At 40.5% G+C, this 20,057-nt stretch overlaps 1 pseudogene; it reads left to right on the top strand.

Annotated features, from left to right (window-relative positions):
- The first annotated feature begins 1,306 nt into the window (after positions 1-1,306).
- On the top strand, positions 1,307-6,809 carry LOC137164007 (F-box/LRR-repeat protein 3 pseudogene; annotated as a pseudogene).
- The last annotated feature ends 13,248 nt before the right edge of the window (positions 6,810-20,057 follow it).

Below are 20,057 nucleotides of genomic sequence, written 5' to 3'. Positions count from 1 at the left end.
TTCAGGGACCAGAGTGCTGGTTCAGTTGCTGGTTCTCAGCACTCGATCACAGTAGAGCCAGACTTCTGGATCCTAAAATTACATCCTCAGCCTCCATTTCTAATTGCACTCATTCACTATAAATTAGCCTTTTGGTTTTCCTACCATTGGTCTTATTTTATAAAAAGGTTATACAGCCATTAATAAAATTTTGCACAGTGACGGTTAATCCGTATTAAAAAAATTAATGATCCTAGATACAGGGTCTGATTCCAATCTCACACACAGATATATCTCCAATGACTATTCCAGACTGACATCAGCATCAGAGCAAAATCATGCCTGTGAACACATACATTTACTGTAGAATATGAATACATAAAAACAGCTACAGTATTACAATAACTGAAAAGTCATGAAATGCTGTGTATTAAAATTACCTGTTCTTGCCACTAGATAGCAGCATGTGTCTTTAATGTTCAGAATGTTTCATGCCCAGCTAAACTCAAGATCTCATATTCTATATGTTATTATTTACTTAGATCTTTCCTGAAGGTTGCTGTAAGATCTATGGAGAAAGCTATCGTTTAGCATATGGTAAATATATAATGCATTTACGGGTGCCATTTACTAATTTTTGTTAAGCACTGTGAGCTATTAAGAAAGAAATCTGCTGTTACAGAGGTGTAGAGCTGAAGTAACGCCATTGATTTGAATGGAGTTACTCCAGCTTTACACTGGCAAGCTGAGGGCAGACTTAGACCTTTGGGGGTTTTATAGACTAATTTTCTAAGAAGATGACCACAAAGTGATGCAAGGAAAGCAAGGAACTCATTCAGTGCCCATCACACATTCAAGTGACAGCAAGGCTTCCTGCACTTGATTGTTTTATTTATTACTATTAAAAAGATATTTGTCAAGGGACTGTTTCAGTCAGCGGTATTGGAGTCCAAGAGTGTACGAGCAGTGTGCTTTGGGATGATTCACAGCTAGTCTAATAAAAGTGTTGAATGGCTTGCATTAATTGACGTACATAGTACAACTCACTCACTCAGCTCCTGCTAGAAGTATTTTGACGTAAATCCTTCCTTATTTAAAAAAACATATGAGCTAAAAATATACACTTAGCTAAGAGGTGAATCAGGCTTGCTTTTTTTTTTTTTTTCCTTGCTCATGCAATAAAATTGAAATGCTTGTTATTGCGAAAATAAGGCGCTTTGCCTTGCAACGCTATTTAAAAACTCTTCACTGATGTGATGCAGGCTGTGATTCAAATATTGCAGATACTTAATGGACAACACTAAAAAAATACCCTCCAGAGTAAAAAATGCGCCAGCAACCATTACATGGGGACATCACTGAACAGATGGACAAACTTCTGGTAAGGGGAGTTTGGAAACTAACGTTATTATTATCTGTGAGGAAAAAATAGAAGAAAAATATATAGCAGCAGGTAAACAACATACTTTCTTTTAGTTGGAAGGCAGAGTTTACTCTGTGGAGCTTTCTTCACTGATGTGTGCCTGGATACCAAGAGAACTTGAATAAATTCAAATATCTCAATATTAGGGTATATCTGAATACCTCAGGGATGGTTTGTTTGTTGAGGGGTTTGCCAAACATTGCCACAGGAAGCCATGAGAATCCTGGTAATCATGGGAAATGGAAGTGCATCTGGGATGCTATGGTCAAAGTCAAGACATGGTAGGATCGCAAGGCTAAACAGAATTGACCCTTGAAGGGGTGCATTTTAAAAAAAAATACATGCTGGGAAAAGACAGAGTCTTCTATATTAGAGGGTGACTGGGAGCAGCAGCTATAGGTAACAAATGGAAACCTTTCCCTTCCCTTCCATTCTCCAAGGAAGACATAGCATCTTTCTCTTTCCCTGTTTACAGGAGTCTGGGGTTCTACTGGTGCTTCTGTCTGCTAGATTTTCTGTAGCCCTTCCTCAGTAACAGAACTGTTTCTTCTCACATGAGACCAACTCCCGGGCTTCTCCCACACCCACACCCTAGTTTGGATAGCGCACCAAGGAAGTTCTAGGAATACTGTGTATTCTGAGGTGCCATTACTGTAGAGCAGAGGTTCTCAAATTGATCCTCGTGATCTTCTCTCCTCCTCCATGTTTCCATTGAAAAAAGCTAAAATATCACTACATACTTTCCTAATATTACTTTTCAATATACACAATTGCTGTAGATGCTACAGTGATATTGTGCAATTGTTAATGACAGAGGAGTTTGTCCATGCTCTGATGATTAGGATGAGGAAGTAGGCTTCTCTATTAAGATATGTGGTCCACACTATGAAAAGGTATGAGTGTCCTTGCTGTAGAGTCTGCAGTAACAGCCTTGGGCTGAGATCTTGTCACTAAGAGGTAAGAAAGGAGGTAATTGGACCAGGCCAAACCTGCTTTTGTGAAAGAGATATTTAGAGTTTGGTATATGTCAAGGCTCCGCACTGTGCATGGTAAACTTACCCTATATTCTGCACTAAGGCCTCCTTAGTTTCTGCAACACTTTGAGACAGTAGACTCTACTGAAGTCAATGAAGCTATGCCTGTTTACTAGAGCTGGGCAGGAAATGTTTTTTCCAATCTGAATTTTTGAGATTTTGAAAATGTTTTCTGTCCCATTTGGGATGAAAAAGCAAAATCTCGAAAATATTTGTGAACTAAAAATCCAGATTTTGTAGTGATTAATCAAAATGTTTTGTTCTTATTTCAACCAGTTTTTTTTATTATTATAATTGCCTTAAATTTCTAAGCAAAAAGTTATTCCAAACCAGAAAACCAGATTTTTTCATTTCAACATCAAAACTTTGTTTAAAAAAATGTGAGAAGAGAAATATGTTGAAACTGGCCCTTCCCCACCAAAAAGTTCTGGTTTTGATTAATCAGCATTTTCTAATTTAAAAGCAGCTAATAAAAAAAATTCCCAGTCACCTCTGCTGCTTACATCTACAGAGGATCTGGCCCCTAATAGAGCTACATTAATGTAAGGCAATCAGAGTATCTAGAATACAGTCCCCACTGCTGATTTTATTAGTTCTCTCCACACAGTAATTACACACTCTGTAAGATGTTTCTCCCTATTTCCCTTATGGCCAGCCCTTTTGAAGCTTCAGCGTGTGACCTATTGCTCACAAGTCTACCATCTCCTTGAATAGCTCTGAGGCATTCTCTTTTCTATATTCTTTGGAGTTTTATGTTCTTCTGTTATGTTTCCTCTTTGTCTCCTATTTTTCTAATGAAAAGAATCCTCATATCTTTGTCCTTTTATCATACCTACATTATGAAAAAAGCCTATTCAACCCATCTAGGTCAGATGACCTACTTAACCAGGGTTGAAATAAATGAACAGATAGAGATGGGCTTCATTCAAGCCCTTCTTTCATCTTGGAATACTTTTATGTACTGTGCATATTTTTACTATTTTGTTACTAGAGCTGGTTCAAAGAGGGCGAAAACAATGTAATGAAAAAATTCAAAATTATTACGATTTTTCAGGGTTTGAGAGTGGCTGATTATTCATTTTTGTTTTTCTATTTTTAAAATGTTCAAAAATGATAGGAAAATAATATAGGATCTCAGCCATTTTGAAAAGAAAAAAAGAAGAGGGAAAGGAAAAACCAATATATACTAATAAAAAATAAGACAATAAATATTGAGAAACCAATTTTTTTGCAAGCATTTTTGAGAACTAAGGCCTGCCTATACCAGAAAGAATCAGTCTCTCTAGCTAAGAGAGAATCTCTGTTAGGAATATATTATCTATGACACAAAGATGAGCAGTTCTGATTTTATCCACCTGAAGGCAGTTGCTCACACAAACACACTACATTTTATTTCATTAAAATATGCATGTAATTTAGCCAGTCATAAGAAACCCCATCCAAAATCTCTCTGAAGTGTGGAATCACTCATCTATCCCAGATAATCTCTTTTTTTTTCATAAAAAATAAAAAAATAGGCAAATTATATTTTCACTGCTTTGAAATTTAGGGCCCCCTGACTAGGTCTCCCCTCGTTTGCAGGGAGACTTGTACATCCTGAGAGAGGTGAAGACTGCTGACACAGCAGCAGTGGCTGCAGCTCCCTCAAACAACAGTACCTCAGAGACTAGGAGAGAGGAGAAAGGAAAACTTGTACCTTCCTATTCCAACCCCAAAACATCTGTGGCAGTTTTGAGAGGAACCACCTGCCTACATACACACCAAAGAGGGGAGGCAGCAGGAAGTCAGCAGACTCCCTTCTCCCACAAAACAGGAACCCAAAAGTGTTTGGGGGAGGTTCCTCCCCCACTTTCAGGAATGGCAAGGAGATACGGGGGGAGCTGGTAAGGAGCACTCCTCACCACCGCCTCCTCAGGAAAGCAGCCAGGGAAGCAGGGGGTGAAAATCATCCTCCCGTCCCCTCACAAAAAAATAATAGCAGAGCTGAGGCAGCACTACAGTAAGCTCAGCAGGCCAGTAACTGGCCCCATCTTTAAACCCTCAGCTCCCCTTTCCTTGCTGCTGCAGAGACCAGGCCTTTACCACTGAGAGGAAATGCAAAGGAAAAATGACTGATGGGAAACCCATCACAGATCATTCAGGGTGAGGGGCAGTGTGACCAAGTCTCCCAGGATATCAGGGAGACTCCCATTTTGCAACCGAAAACTCCCAACTCCTGATTTAATAATGTAACCCATACCCAGTGTGGCACTCTGTCTCCCTCTAGCAGTGGCTAGGCCAGCTAGAGATTGATGAGCCTGCTACAGCCACACCTAAAAGAGGTGTGTCTCTTAGCTCAGGTAGCAGTGTCTCATGTGCTAAGACTATGAGGCCCTAAGTTTGATTCCTGCTGCTGATAACCAGGAAAGGGAGCAGCTTAGGGTTCTGCATGGTGAGCAGAGCGGTGGGTTCCCTTTTTACCACAAACTATATCGAGCTTCTCTGCCTGTCCCTGAATGTGTGGGTGCGGCGTTGGTTGTCCCCTTATCCATTTTAGTTAAGGCCCTCAAGCCCCTTCAGTGGGCAAAATGTGACGATTGACGTCACGAGCGCCTGAAGCTTCTACCTCATTGGTGCGTGGGGGAGGTGATTCTAAAACTGACTTTCCCACCACCCAATGATGTGAGAACAGAAATGTGCAGACAACACCTGCATCAAGTAACTGTGAGCAGCAGCAGACAGCACATGAGCTATAGGTAGAGTGCTTGGTGGGGGAGGCTTTGAAGGACCTCCTCCACCTCCCACCTGAGGCGCTGCCGCACAAACGGTGGCTCTGCTGGGTCCTAGTTGACCTAGGAGATTCTGACCCCTCCCCCCCCCATTTCCGACCCCCACAACCCAATCAGCCCAAGGGAGCATCGCGGCTGTGGAGACAGGAAGTGAAAGTGGACAGGTGAATGCTCTAGGCTACCATAATTCATTCCTCATTCATCCACTACCTCTACTACCCTCTATTATGTGGAAGCTTTGTTTAGAGATCTACTTACCTGAAAATGTACAGAAAGCTTTGTAGCTTCATTACATCAAACCACTCTAGTCCCTGAAATTGTTTGCTTTCAGAATGAAGAGAATCAGGTGGACTGTTGAAGTTGGGAGCCCAGTTCTCAAAGTATCACAAAGAACTAAAAAGCAGAAAACTTGTTTCTACAAATAAGCATTTGGTAAATCTTGCCTGCAAACCTTAATGAACTGGGGAATCCTGCCACACCATGTAATTTCACATGTTTTTCAGTACCTGCCCTTAGCAGACCCTGCTATCTTCTGTTTGTCGAAGGTGGAATGAAGATCTTCATATCCCTGACCTGTAGAGGAAGTTTGATTTGAGCTTAACCAACCAGCTACTTCTTATTTAAAGTCCACTCACCCTGATCTCATTCAGCAAATTATCAACGAGACATGCTGATCATCTGTAGTATGTAAGCTTCAAAACTGATAATAGTGCTTAGTCTGTAGAAGCTGTCTATGACATCCTTTCTCAACTGGTGATTTGTTCCATCAAGACATTGTTTGATTTCAACAGCAAAGCCAAGTTTTATGAATGTCTCCAAGACTCATTTTGCATCCTCACTGACAGTAGTTTTTGTAAACTCCAAGGCATTATCATTCCTGAAAATTGATGACATACCAGTTGATGATCCATCCTTGAAAGGTCTTGTTGCTAATAACAGTGATAGTCTAAAACTGCTAAAAATGAGCAGCTGTACTCATGTGTCACCTGCTGGAATTCTTTGTGTTGCTGACCAATGTCATGGTCTTAAGGAACTGACTTTGAATTATTACATACTAAGCGATGAACTGCTGCTGGCTCTTTCAAGTGAGAAAAAATGTTAACCTTGAACACCTTTGCATAGATGTTGTGAGTGAAAATCCTGGACAAATTGAATTTCATACTATTAGAAAGCAAAGTTTGGAAGCATTTGTTAAGCACTCCCCTAAAATCAATATAGTGATGTACTTCTTTTTATATGAAGAGGAATTTCATACATTTTTCAGAGCGGAAACTCTTGTTATGCACTTTTACTTTGGTGGGTTAGATATGTTAGGTATATTGGAATGAACTGCCCCTGGTTGATCAAATTGGTGGTGTGTGTGAATGGACTTCAGTCACTGCTGAATGCTGTAAAAACTTAACCCCCATGGGCCTTGGTGAATGTGAGCTTACCTGCAGAGGTTTTATCACATTTGTAAAGATGTGAGGAGGCAGGCTTGCCTTGCTTTCTATTATGGAGAAAGTACTAATTCCAGATAATGACTACAACCTGGATCAAATTCATTCAGAAGTCTCCAAGCACATTGGAAGAATGTGGTTCCCTGATATGACGCCTACCTGGTAAACTAGCTACAGAAAATATTAATACGGTCAAAAATTGGTTGGATCAAGGTGTTGCTTTCTAAGCAAATAAGGAAGTATAAAAAATGAAGCATCAAAACTACTTAAAATTTTCAATTTCCTAAGTTTAATGAACTGCACAGAGGCAAAAACAAAGTGCTCAAGGGTGGCAATGCTAGATTAAGTTAGAAAATAGAACATAGTATACATAACAGTAGACTCTTTGAAAGGATGTCTGTGGGTTAGAGGTGTTCCTTCCTCCAATTAAATTAAGCACTTTCATTTGGTTTCTGTTTAATTATATTGTTCCATTAAACACAGTTGGTACAAGGTATTTCATGTGTTCTATTATGTTAGTCTCACTGGTGTGGTTAAAGGGAATCTGAAGCTTGCCTGCTTGATATGCAGTTAAATGACTCTTGGAACATTCGGTTAAACATTGTTATTTGCAACGTTACTTTTTCCAGTTGTTCACTAATAATGTTTTTTGTTGAACATATAGAACAAATACTTTGTATAAAAATAGCAATCTGAAACAGTATCGCTAATTAAATATATTTTAATATGTTCTTATACATGTTTTAATATTGTGGCAAATTAAGGACATGCTGCAATAAAGAAAAAGCTTTTGGTTTTAACTTACATTCTGTAGTCCATTTTCACTCTGTCAGCAAGTTATTCCGTAACACCAGTTGTTTTCTCTTTCTGTGTACTGATTTAACTGTACAAGACGAACATAAAACCTTGTTAAAACTGATGTACCTAATAGTTCATGGTATTTCAGTTCCTGGATAAGCAGTGAAGCACTTTGGTAAACTCACTGTATATAGGAAATAGTAGATTTTTGATTTGTGAGAGAGTAGTGCTTTTTTGTTTGTTTGTTTTTTGTTTGTTTTTTGTTTAAGACCAGTTTTTGTTTTTGTCTTAAAGACTAAACTGACAGGATTCTGGCCCAGGCTTCCTTCACACAGGGTCTATTAGGATGTCTTACAATGGACACTGGACACCTCTGCCTGGTGTAGGATGGCTATGACATATCTGCCATGCCAGTACAGAAGTTTGCTGGTAAGGGGAAGGATGTGATTGCAGCGTACCACCTGGCTCCAATCATTTCATTTCCTGGCATAAAATTAAAAGTTTAGTGCAACCCAAGGCATTTCCCATGCACGGGGCCAAACCGGCCCCATTAAGCCCTAGGAATTGTGGGAGCCTCATCTATATCTCACAGAACTCTGCCTTAACCACTAACTTCTCCTGTAGTGAGTGTCAGGGCTAAACCTGTTTTTGTTAAGCTAGCAAGATTTGCAACCTAGATGGGTGTGCTGCCTGAGTAGGGACTGCAGGCATGACTTCTTGATGCACATCAGGAATAAGGAATTCCTGTGGAGAAGGCAATTTTACTTCTCCTTGGAATGGAGAATATGTATTTTTTCCTGATGCACTTTGTACACCAATGTAAATTGTAGTTCATACATATAAAATGCATTTGCAATGCCTTGCATGCCATAGTTGGTCTAGCTACCTACTTGTAGTACCAAATCACAGATGTGTCTTTTTGCTCAGGTAGTAGAACTCACACGTTAAGGTCAAGAAGTGCCAGGTTTGATCCCTGTTGCCAAAAACCCACCTAGGGGCATCAGCCTTATGACCAGTGGCCCTTATGTTGAATTCTACTGAGCTCAGGATACACTTCCCCACCCAGGGGGACTATGTAACGTGTGGCTCTAGTGGTGGCGAGGCCAAGAAGAGATTCATGAGCCTGCTACAGCATTGACTAAGAAGACGGCCTCTTTTGGCTCAGGCAGTAGCTGCTCATGCATTAAGATCAAGAGGTCCCCAGGTTTGAGCCCTGCTGCTGACGAGCCATCAAGGAGTGTATGTTGGCATTGTAATAATGTTATCTCTTGCATAAAAACTACATTACCCAGAATCATATCGGTCAGCCACGTATGTGTGGTGAGGGGGATGGGGGTGCCACACACAATTCTGGGTGATATAGTTGACCTTTGCTCTGCTTCTGCCAATGGGTATGTGGGAGAGGTGAGTCAGCTGGACTCTGTGGCCAATGGCAGGGCAACAGTGTAGATTTGAAGTGTGGGATTGTGGCAATGGAGCCTGGGCAGAGTGAGGCAGAGGCTGGAGTGGTCCGGTGCTGGCTGGCCACTACATCAGGGAGGACATCATGCCCCGCCCCCCCGGGCATTTGCAGCAGGGAGGGGCGGAGGGGCAGATGGGCGCTTAGGGAGTGGGGAACAGCCCCATTCACCATGGGACACAATGCAGTGGGGGGGGGAAGAGTTGGGGATCAGGTGGGAGAGGGTGTTCATGCCCCATTCACCCTCAGGCCTTGGGGTGCAGTGGGAGGAAGATCAGCAAGGGGGTAGTGCCTCCTCCTCCTCCTCCTCCTCTCCTGGGACTCAGCACAGCAGGGAGGAGGAGGCAGGCCCCTGTGGTTCTGTTCTGCTGCAAACACCCTGCTGAGAGTGAATTTCTTGTCTACACGTTCCCAGGTGTAACTGAGGCTCTGCCACCCTGAATGCCGCCTGTGGCTGAGGCAGGGCCCTGCGTTGGTGGGGAGGGGCTGTAATGCCTCTTGTCTCACTGTGTTTTCTATGGAGTTCAAGGAACTAGGCAGGGGAGACTGGATGGGAATATTAATGGAAGTCAAGGGAATGGCAGTGGGGCTGTTAGTGAGTCTGTAGGGGGCAATGGTGGGAATGGAGGTGGCAGTGGGATTATGGGGGGCAGTGAGGTGTTGGAGGGGCTAGGGGACTAGGATGCTCCGTGAAATTAATTTGAAAATGTTGGTCATATTGTGAGGGGTTCATCTATTCCAATGAGAGGGTTCCTGTGCCCACAGAGAGAGACAGCAACTCGCTGCAGTCAGGGGTGGCTAATTGCTGCTTGTGCTCTCTCAGTTCCTCCTCTGCAGCAGGAGTGAAAATCCATCCCACTTCTGCTCCTCCTCTCCCCAGGGAATGAAGATTCCCCTCCAGTTCCCTTCCTGCTGCTGCCTCCTTGGTTCCCCTGCTCCCCTTCTTATATGTCTTTGCCATTACATATTCCTTTGAGAGAACAGAAGACTCTCATGGATGACTTCTTCTTCCCTCTAACTCCATCAGATGTGTGGGTTGAGCAAGCACCGTGAATGTCTAAGGCAGATGAAGTAGTTATGGTAACTGGGATGCAGAGATTTCATAGACACCGCAGATTCATATAATGCATTCACAACTCTCTGTGTTCTAAGCAAACTGGCTGTGAAAATATTTTCGAAGTGGTTTAAAAAATCTTTCCTTTCCTGAAGGGAGACAATGGAGAGCATATGAGTTCAGGGCAAATATTAGTCATGTCAGATAAAATGGATTATTGTTCCCAAGAAGGAAATTAGAGCTGGTCAGACAATGGAAATAATAAAAAATTCATAGAAAAAAGGTTGAAGTTATTTTTTGTTCTGCAGGTTTGGAAGGGGAATGATTTTTTCATTTTTTAGAATTTTTTCACAGAAATTTTTATTAACATTTTTAAGGTTAGAAAATTTGCATTTTGAAATGTTTTGGTTTTTTGCTTTTCCTTTTTCTCCATCGCTTTCTTTTTTCCATAATTGTCTTTTTATACCCTTTTCCATTTTGCCCCAATAAAAGGCCAGGGAGGAACAGAAGAGAAAAACAAGGAGCAGAAGGGGGGAGGGGAAACAAAAATACTCAAGTACTTTTTATTTTCTAATTTCATCAAAAAACAGAAAGATTCAGGAAAAAAACCTTTTTTCCCCATGAAAATCCTGATTTAGGGGGGAAAAAACTATTTTTCAACAGCAAAAATAATTTCAGTTGAAAAATTACAACTATCTCTACTGGAAATGATACTTGGCTTTGCCCCAGGCCATGATTTCTCATAAGCCCCTCTTCTCTCCTTTTCTTGCAGGACCTTGCCACGACATACAGCATGACAACATACAGCATGAACCTAAGCCCTTAGTTACCTGTGGTAAAATTCCTCCTTGTGAAGACAGCCTACACAAAGCCTATACATCACTTAAGCTCAATCACCTGAGGAAGTGAACACTGAGTGTTTAGTGCTGGCCTTTGGACATATAGCTGCATTTCCTGCTGAATAACTCTGGACTTTCTTGCTGATGCAAAATCACCCAGAGTCTGCTCCTCCTCCACAATGCAGTGATTTTCCACATGCTTCTAATGAGGAAACTAAACCATATATTTACTGAGTTTGGCTTTATTTTGTTTTAAGATTTTTTTTTAAATGTCAGCTTTATAAATAGTGTTTATAGCTGTTAGCATAATGTTATTAAATAATCATGGCATATTGGCTCTTGTGAATTTGTGTGTGAAAAGCAAATGAGGCTGGGACATTAGGTTTAATAACCTTATTTATCACTGATCTTGATAAACTGTTCTGATAAAATTTTAGTCACTTTAATTCATTGAGAATGAAGATAACCAGTTCATTATATTGAATGCCAAAATAAATCAAATTGGAGCTCTCTGTCAAAAAAATATTTTTCCTTTCACCATTTTATTAATAGTTTCATCTTACATGTTTAAGAAACAAGTTAGTATTGACTGGCTGACAAAGCTTGAGATCATAAAAATAATCTGTGTTTTATTATTGTATCAATATTAATTAATATTACCAATCACTCCCATGAGAATGGTAGATATTACACCAGTTTTAAAGCTAAGTTCACTGAGGGCATATCTACACTACAAAGTTAAGTCAACCTAACTTACATTGGCATACAGTCGCTGCAGGAATTACATCCCTTGTGCATGCCTACACTTTACTCCTTGTGTCAGCGGTGCACGTCCTCACCAGGAGCACTTGTATTGATTGTACTGTCGGTGTGGGGCATTGTGGGACAGCTCCTGAAAGCCAGTAACAGTCAACATAAGTAACACAATGTCTACATGGACACTGCGTTGGCCTAACTACAATGACCTTGACTCTACGTCACTAATAGGGGTGGAGTTATTAAATCAGCATAGCTGGACAGTTATGTTGACGGGATCAAAATTTAAAAGTGTAGACACTTCCATTGTTAGGTCGACATAAGTTGCCTTGCGTAGAACTGGCTTTAGGCACAGAAAAATAAAATGGCCCAGGCTCATAGAGTAAGTCAGTGGCATAACTGTGAATAAAACCCTAGGGACTTATTTTTTCCAGCACAGGATACAATTAACTCCACTGATTTTAGTCCTTGGTTCTCAGTACTAGAATACTCTGTAGAAATATCAACTTGGGTTGTTTTTAGCCTCATCAATGCACAAAGAGCTTTTCCTAAAAGGAAAATGTATTTGTTACCTGTGATTAGTGTTGTGCAAAAGTTTCTAAGAATGCAGTCCAATTACGGGCTAAGACAAGGAGTCTTAGAAACATTGATAACAGTCAGGACTACCTCCTGTCCTTTCTGAACAATGTGCTTCTGGGGTCCTTATTAACCGAGATTGTCAACATCTGCTCTGATGAAGGGACTCTACCACCCATGTTAAAACAACTAATAATAATAATAATTGCTGGACACTACAGTCCTTGCAAAATACCACATATTCTTCTTTATTTTAATTGTGGTAGCACCTAGATCCCCCAATCTGAATACTAGCCCTATTTTGCTAGGCACTATACACATATGCAGTGAAAAATGCTTAGGCCCAGATTCTCAAAGTATTCAGGCACCTTACTCCCATTGAGTACAAGTCACATAAGACTCAGTCCTTTCCCCATATTATTTAATATCTATATGAAGTCTCTGGAATTGCTCATTTAGACAACATGGGTTGAAGTACCAGCAGGCTGAGGAATGCCCCCATCTCCTGTGCATTAAACATAAGGATCACCATTTCTCAGTGCCTCACCAAAACCAGCCCCGAGATTAAAGCTGTTAGCTAAAACTGAATCTAGGCAAGACTAAAACAATGTTGGTTGGAAGATGGAAATACTCTGAAGAACTTTCCTCCTCTATAACATCCCCCTCTAATAAGGGTGTCTGCCCACATGTTGTTTGGCTGCAGCTTTGGGGTCTTTCTGGAGTCTTCAATGACCAAATAGCCATGGCAGAAAAAATGCCCACTTACACCTGTGGGTGTCTAAAAGATTGTCCTCCATCCGATCAGACACTAAAGTGGCCACAGTAATCTCCATATTTGTGACTTCTTGCAACACATATCTAGGAAAACGCACATCCAGAAAAAGTTTGAACTGGTACAAAATGCAGCAGCCTGTCTGTTTAGCACAGAGGTCACTATGTTCAGTCACCACAATGGTCTGCTCTCTGCATTGGTTCTGTACTGACTACAAGTCCAATATTAATTCAAAGTCCTCCATGGGATTGGCCCTGGCCCCCTGAGAAATCATCCCTCCCCCTGTTACCATGACTTTCTCCTAGTGTCATGTCCTCAGGAATAATGAAAACGTTGATCAATGGAGGAAGGGCTGTGAGTGCAAGTCAGAACTTTCAGAGGCGCTAGACCTAGTTTACGGAATGCGCTGTGACCAAGGAATTCAGGTGCACTCAGCGCCAAATGCAACACTCATTTCTTCAGTTTAGGTTTCCTCAAAAAGTTCCACAGCAGCTCATTTGCATATACAAACATACTTGTAAATTAAGCAAGCTATTGGGTAGGATTTCCAAAAGTGCATCGGGGGCCTTAGGAGCACAAGTCCCACTGGCTTTTTGTGGGACTTGTGCTCCTGAGTCACTTGGACCTAGATTTTCAAAGGTAATCAGGCACAAAGATGCAGATAGGCAAGTGGCTACCGGGGTTTTTCAAAAGCACCTAAGCAGATTAAGTGGCTAACTTTCATTGGTTTCAGTGCTAGTTAGGCACATAAATACCTTTGAGGATCTGGGCCTCTGACCCTATACTGCCAATATACACAGAATCAGGATACCCTTCCAGGCACTAAGGGAAAGAGCCATAACTCCCAACAGATATCTTCATAGCCTGATCCTACAAGGAGATATGAGGGCGCTTGCATTTCACAGAAGATGCTCGGTCCCTCAATCTTTCAGGCCATCAATGAGTTTAGGTTGCCTCCTATATTGTGGAAGATGAGTATGGTTCTACTAAAGGCAAAAGGTTCTAAATTGCTTTGTTGCTCTGCGCTGATAACAGAGTAGGTGAGAGGTAAGATTCCCCCTCCTCTGTGTAAAAAGGGGAACTTCTGTATTGCTGCAAGTGATAAAGCCTCAGGCTAAAAAATTCTTATGGCATCCAGGACTATATTGAAAGGAGACTGCCTAGGTTTTGTATTTACAGTCACACATTTGATTGAACTACAATCACTACTCTCAAAAAAAGAACCTTGCCAGACAATATTCTTGTTCTTTGCTTCCTTTTTTTTTTTTAATATAAAGATCAAGCCTTGAAATATGTCGGGGGATATTAACCATAAACACTTCCAGGATTATGTTCTCCTCCTTTGTATTGTCTCTGTAAATAGACCATCAAAAATCAATTAACTAAAAAGGTCTTTCATTATCTCTGGAATTCCAACTTTGTTCACGCCCGTATTTACGAAAGGTCTCAACCAAGCAGCAGATTCTTGAAGGGTTAATTGAAAATCAGGAACTACTTTATACTGATTCAGCAGACTTTGCTCCAAACTTCAGCAGAAACACAATTTACTACTTGGTTCTTTTATTTGTATATATTTAAGTAATCATTTTGCTCCCAGGAAAAGGAAGTGAAATGTAGAAGGCCCTTGGATCCAGTCAAAATAAACATTGACAGTCACTAGGCTTGTGAGGTAAAAAAAAATAAAAATAAAAATCCCTTTTCATATTTGTTTTTTATTTAATTTTATTTTTAATTAATTTTTCAAAAGGTATTTACTTATTTATTTTCCAGCAACAAAATTTTGCAGCTTTTCAAACAAAACAAAATGGCTCAGAGGTCTCTGAATGAATTACCATGTACTATTCCCAGCTTTATTCTACTCAAAACAATATATTAGCATAAGAAAATGGAATATTTGCCTCTGGAACAACTCTTATCTATGCCTTTTGAAGGCAATAGAAAGATTCCCATTGATCTGAGTGGGCTTTGAAACAGTATCCTAGTGAGATGTTTATGAAGACTACCTGCCCTATATATAGTAAGTTACTTGACATTCCCATCACAATACAAAATATTTCAGGCCTTCACTGTTTCATTTACTATTTGGTCCAGTCTCAGCACTGGGGGCTGAACATGACGACTTCTTGAGGTCCCTTCCAGCCCTACATTTCCAGGATTCCTTTGGTTGCTATGCCTTAGAAAGGTGGGACCATTATAGAATGCCAATACAGTGCAACATGCTTTCGACTGGTATCTTGGTGGTGTCTGCAATTTGGCAAAATGTGAGAAGAGATCTGTGAGAGAAAGAACATCTTGGGACACAGAAGATTTTAAGCTTGATTGAGGGTATTGAACTAAAAATCCTCCAAAAGTTTCAGGTTTAGTTTGCTGTGTGCTGAGCCCCAGGTTGATATTCACTTTCAAAAAGTTGTCCACCGATCCCTGGTACAGCATTCTTAAAATAAGAGTTATTTGGGAATATTTATGTGAAAAGCAAAGATAACACGTTCTTGCTTTTCTCTGACTAAACAAAAGGAACAAAAGTAATCTTTTCCTTTCATTATTGTTATTTATTATTTGAATTACTGTATCACTAAGAGCCCTTGTCCTCGATAGGAATCCAATACTACACATTAGTAGAATAAATTACTAAATTTTCCACTTTTTAAACATGTAGATTTTACCATTAAAGCTTTCAGGATGAGTGGAAAGCTGTAATTATACATTTCCTGGTATATTTTATCTTGTGTGGGTGTCAAATTTGCTTCACCTTTTCTAAACCTGTGATTCCTGAAAACTAGAAATGGTGCAATTAGTAACACTGTTATTTTAATATTTATTTTTACTCTTCTGTTTTTTATAAATACAGGTTTAATTATCCAGCTCATAATTTTTAATAACTGACACTGAAGTATAACTCTACTGTGAAAAGGAACTATGTAAGAAGTGACATCTTTTTACTCAACAGATTTTCTGTCTGTGAGTATACACACATTTCTTCAGTGATTAAGACTGGAGCTTACAACATAGCACCAAAATCCCACTGAATTAAATGAGAGTTGGGCAAATAAATCCCTTAGGATTTTTTGAAAATCCCAACTCAAAGTAAATTTTTACTGCTTTTTTAGTTCTTGTTAACACTGCAGAATCATCACTGCTAGGACTGAGCTTGATTGTTTTCTCCCTAGTGCATCATTAGCAGAACTGTTTATTTTCCAAACAGCTACACCTCTGCAAACCTGAAAAGCAAGGGAACTGCACAGTTGTAAGGAGGTACAAAGTCAAAAACCGTGCACAGGTGTCACTGAGTGTACCAGCATCACACTGTATGATCTGCAGAATCTATATAATTAGTTCTGATGCATGAGAAGGACTGAATCCAGCATGACTTGTAGGGCCAGATTCTCTGTTTCCTTGCGCCCTTGAAAAGAGCATGTAAAATGAAACCTACCGAGAATTCTCCATTCACTTTAATTGGTGGTAAGAATTTACATACACTTTGTATTCATTTTGTCAAGGTGTAACTGACTACACAAAATACAGAGCAGGGGACCCAAAGCTGGATGAGTTTGCAATGATGGCAATTAGAGAAAAAAATGAATAAAAAGTCAAAATGTTCTGTGAAACAAAAATTTCCCCAAAAATTGTTCTAGAAATATCTGAATGACATTATTGAAGTGCTTCATTTTAGTAATGTTGAAGCACTTTGTTTCAATAAAGTTGACATAATATGATATTTTTATATCAGTCAAAACAATAAAATCAAAACAGTATTTTGATTTTAACAAAATGAATGATAATTTTTCTTCAAAAAATTCAATAAAATCAATGTTCCTACAAAATATTCCAATGTCATCAAACCAGCGTTTTCTGCTAGAAAATGGTTCTGTCACATCATTTTTATCAGCTGTAGTTTATGTATAAACTATGCACATTTGATATCAAATGATACACATTCCACTGCAATGTGAGCAGTAAGGAACTGCGCGACATGAATAAGAATAGTAGAACATGGCCCTGAGAGACAATAAAGGCCAGATTCTGATCTCCTTACTTGGTGAGTTGTATTTTACTCTGCCAGTAATTCCATTTGTAATACATAGAACTAGTTACAGAGTAATATACTACTCATTGTGAGAAAGGATATCACAATGTGGCTCTTCAAGGATAATGGTCCTCCATTCAAATTTCTTGATATCTGTGGCTTCCTTTGTGTAGCGTGCCTTAGGAATAGATTGTGCATTTAGGCACAGCTCTGAGCAAGGTAAGGGCATAAACTGCACCACCCCAGGAGTAGCCCAGGGTACCTCAGAAGAACCTGTCTGGAGCAAAATTCCTGCTCTCATTCTCCCCTTGCTCCAGGGGGGGGGTAGTAATTTGCAATTAGCCTATACCAGCAGCAAACCACCTTCCTTTCCACCAACCCACAACTGTGCTAGCCAGAGTGGGGTGGGGGGCCTCCTCTCATTCCCCACCTATTCTCTGCCCACTTGCTTTGTGTGGGGAAAGCGCACAGGCACAATTTAGGCCTTAGAGATGGCATGCTAGAGTGGCTGAGATCTGAATAGAGAAGCAGCAGTGCTTATTGTACATATTTTCATACATTCATCTTCATTTTATATCTCTGAGCTGAAACACGCTTGTGACAGCCTTGTGATATTCAGCATTCACCTCCAAAAACATTTTATTTGTATTAAACATTTATTTTAAAAGGAAAATAAAATTTTCCTTGTAGCTAAAATACAGTATATGGTTTCTAATCTATTACTGCTTATTTGAAGATTGAACACTCTAACTTTATTTAGCAATTTGTTTTCATGAGCTTCTCTTCCAAAGCTGTAAAAAAAAACAAAAAAACCAGCAACCCAGTATTAGATTAAAAATATTATACAGCACAGCCCATTTTAGAATAAGGATATTCATCTGAGTAGAGCAGAGCTAAATCCTGAGAGGTGCTGCATATCCAGAGCTCCCACTAAAGGAAATGGGAGTTGAAATCACTTTGCATCTCTTGGGAGGTGGTTCAGCATTTTGCAAGGTTATACCTACCTGTGTCCTCAGCATCACTCCTGAAGCTGGATCACACCACAGTTTAAGTTGTGTGCTACAGGTTTAATTGCCTTCAGAATGTCAATGACAATCAGCTGGCTCACTCGGCATCATTCCCTCTCTGCTTGCCTGTCTTTGGTCCCAAGGAGCTAGCCTGAATCTGTAGGCTATAGTGAAAAGTGGGTGTATTTATGTAGATATGGGGCCATAACACAAGCCCCTGGGAAACATCATTGTGAGAGTCTACTCTATTATGTTCACCACTTTTATAAAATTATGATAAATCTTGTACAAAAAATGCCTTGTGAGGTATCATTGGAAAAGGATCAAGATATAAAAAGGGGGAATAAAGGCCCCTGGTCACCTTTCTTCTCCCCACCCATCTCTACTGAAACAAGATTGCTTGAAGGATTTGGAACTGGGGAACATTAGTCCCAGGCTAGGAAGAGACCCCAGCCTATGTACTAAGAACTGTGAACTGCCTGCAACATCCACTGGGGTGAGAAAAGCTGTTTGCTTAAAATTTAGCCTTGGTGAAGTTTAGAAAACAGCTTGCAGTTTTTTATCTTTTATTTCTTTTTGTAACCACTTCTGATCTTCTATGCGTACACTACTTATAATCATTTAAAATCTATCCCTCTGTAGTTAATCAACTTATTTTAATGTTTTATCTAAACCAGTGTGTTTTTGGCTGAAGGGCTTGGGAATTGTACGCAAGTTACAAAGACTGATGCTTGATCATTTTCTTTGTTAAAAATGACAGACTTTATGGGTTTGTATTGCTCAGTAAGTAACTGAGCAGTACAAGATGTCATATTTCTGGGGTGCACGGCAGGAACTAGGGATATGCAGATGTCACCTTACATGCAATTCAAGCGTGGCTGGGTATAGCATTCTGTTTTTTGTCTGGGGCAGATTTTCATGCTAGAAGCTGGGGAGAGTAGGCAGAGCGGCAGCTCACCAGGCACGGCACAGTGCACACCAGACTGGAGAGTTAAGGGGGCACAATGATCCAACAGTCCTGATTTTACCCTGAGGGGTGTCACAACCATATCAGGTCATCCAAATTCAGAGTGATTTGCTGAAGAGAAACAAACCCAGCAATATAATCCCACTCCAGACTTCCTTAGACTAGGAAAACTGGTCTTGTTTAGGTCAGGCTAAACTAACATAGGCTAGCTAAGCAGGACATAAACTCATCCACTTTCCCTAGAATCATAGAATCATCATCATAGAATCATAGAAGATTAGAGTTGGAAGGGACCTCAGGAGGCCATCTAGTCCAACCCCCTGCTCAAAGCCTCAGCTAAATCATCCCAGCCAGGGCTTTGTCAAATGGCAGCTTAAAAACCTCCAAAGATGGAGAAACCTTTCCCTAATATCCAACCTAGACCTCCGCCACTGCAACTTGAGACCATTGCTCCTTGTTTTGTCATCTACTACCATTGAGAACAGCCTAGCTCCATCCTCCCTGGAACCCTCTTTCAGGTAATTAAAGGCTGCTATCAAATCCCGCCTCATTTTTCTCTTTTGCAGACTAAACAAGCCCAGTTCCCTCAACCTCTCCTCATAAGTCTTGTGCTCCAGCCCCCTAATCATTTTTGTTGCCCTCCACTGGACTCTCTCCAACTTGTCCACATCCTTTTTATAGTGGGGGGCCCAAAACTGGACACAATACTTCAAATGTGGCCTCACCAATGCTGAATAGAGGGAAAATAATCACTTCCTTCGATCTGCTGGCACTGCTCCTACTAATGCAGCCCAATATGCTCTTAGCCTTCTTGGCAACCAGGGCACACTGCAGACTCATATCCAGCTTCTTGTTCACTGTAACCCCCAGGTCCTTTTCTGCAGAACTGCCTAACCCATCGGTCTCCAGTCTGTAACTGTGCATGGGATTCTTCTGTCCTAAGTGCAGGGCCCTGCACTTGTCTTTGTTGTCCCTCATCAGATTTCTTTTGGCCCAATCTTCCATTTTGTCTTTCCCTAGTATAGCTGCAGGCTATCACCGTTAGCTTTATTTTAGCAAGTGGAGGTTTAACCAAGGTAAAGTGGCTGAGTTTAGATCAGGTTTCGCTAGCTAGTGTTAGCTAAGCATGACTGTAGGAAGATGCGGTGGCCTTCCTCTGAGC

The sequence above is a fragment of the Emydura macquarii genome, unplaced genomic scaffold (genome assembly GCF_026122565.2).
Source record: "Emydura macquarii macquarii isolate MOO-44397 ecotype Brisbane River unplaced genomic scaffold, CSIRO-AGI_Emac_v2 contig_2636, whole genome shotgun sequence".
NCBI lineage: Eukaryota > Metazoa > Chordata > Testudines > Chelidae > Emydura > Emydura macquarii.
This window is presented reverse-complemented; position numbering and strand designations above follow the sequence as displayed.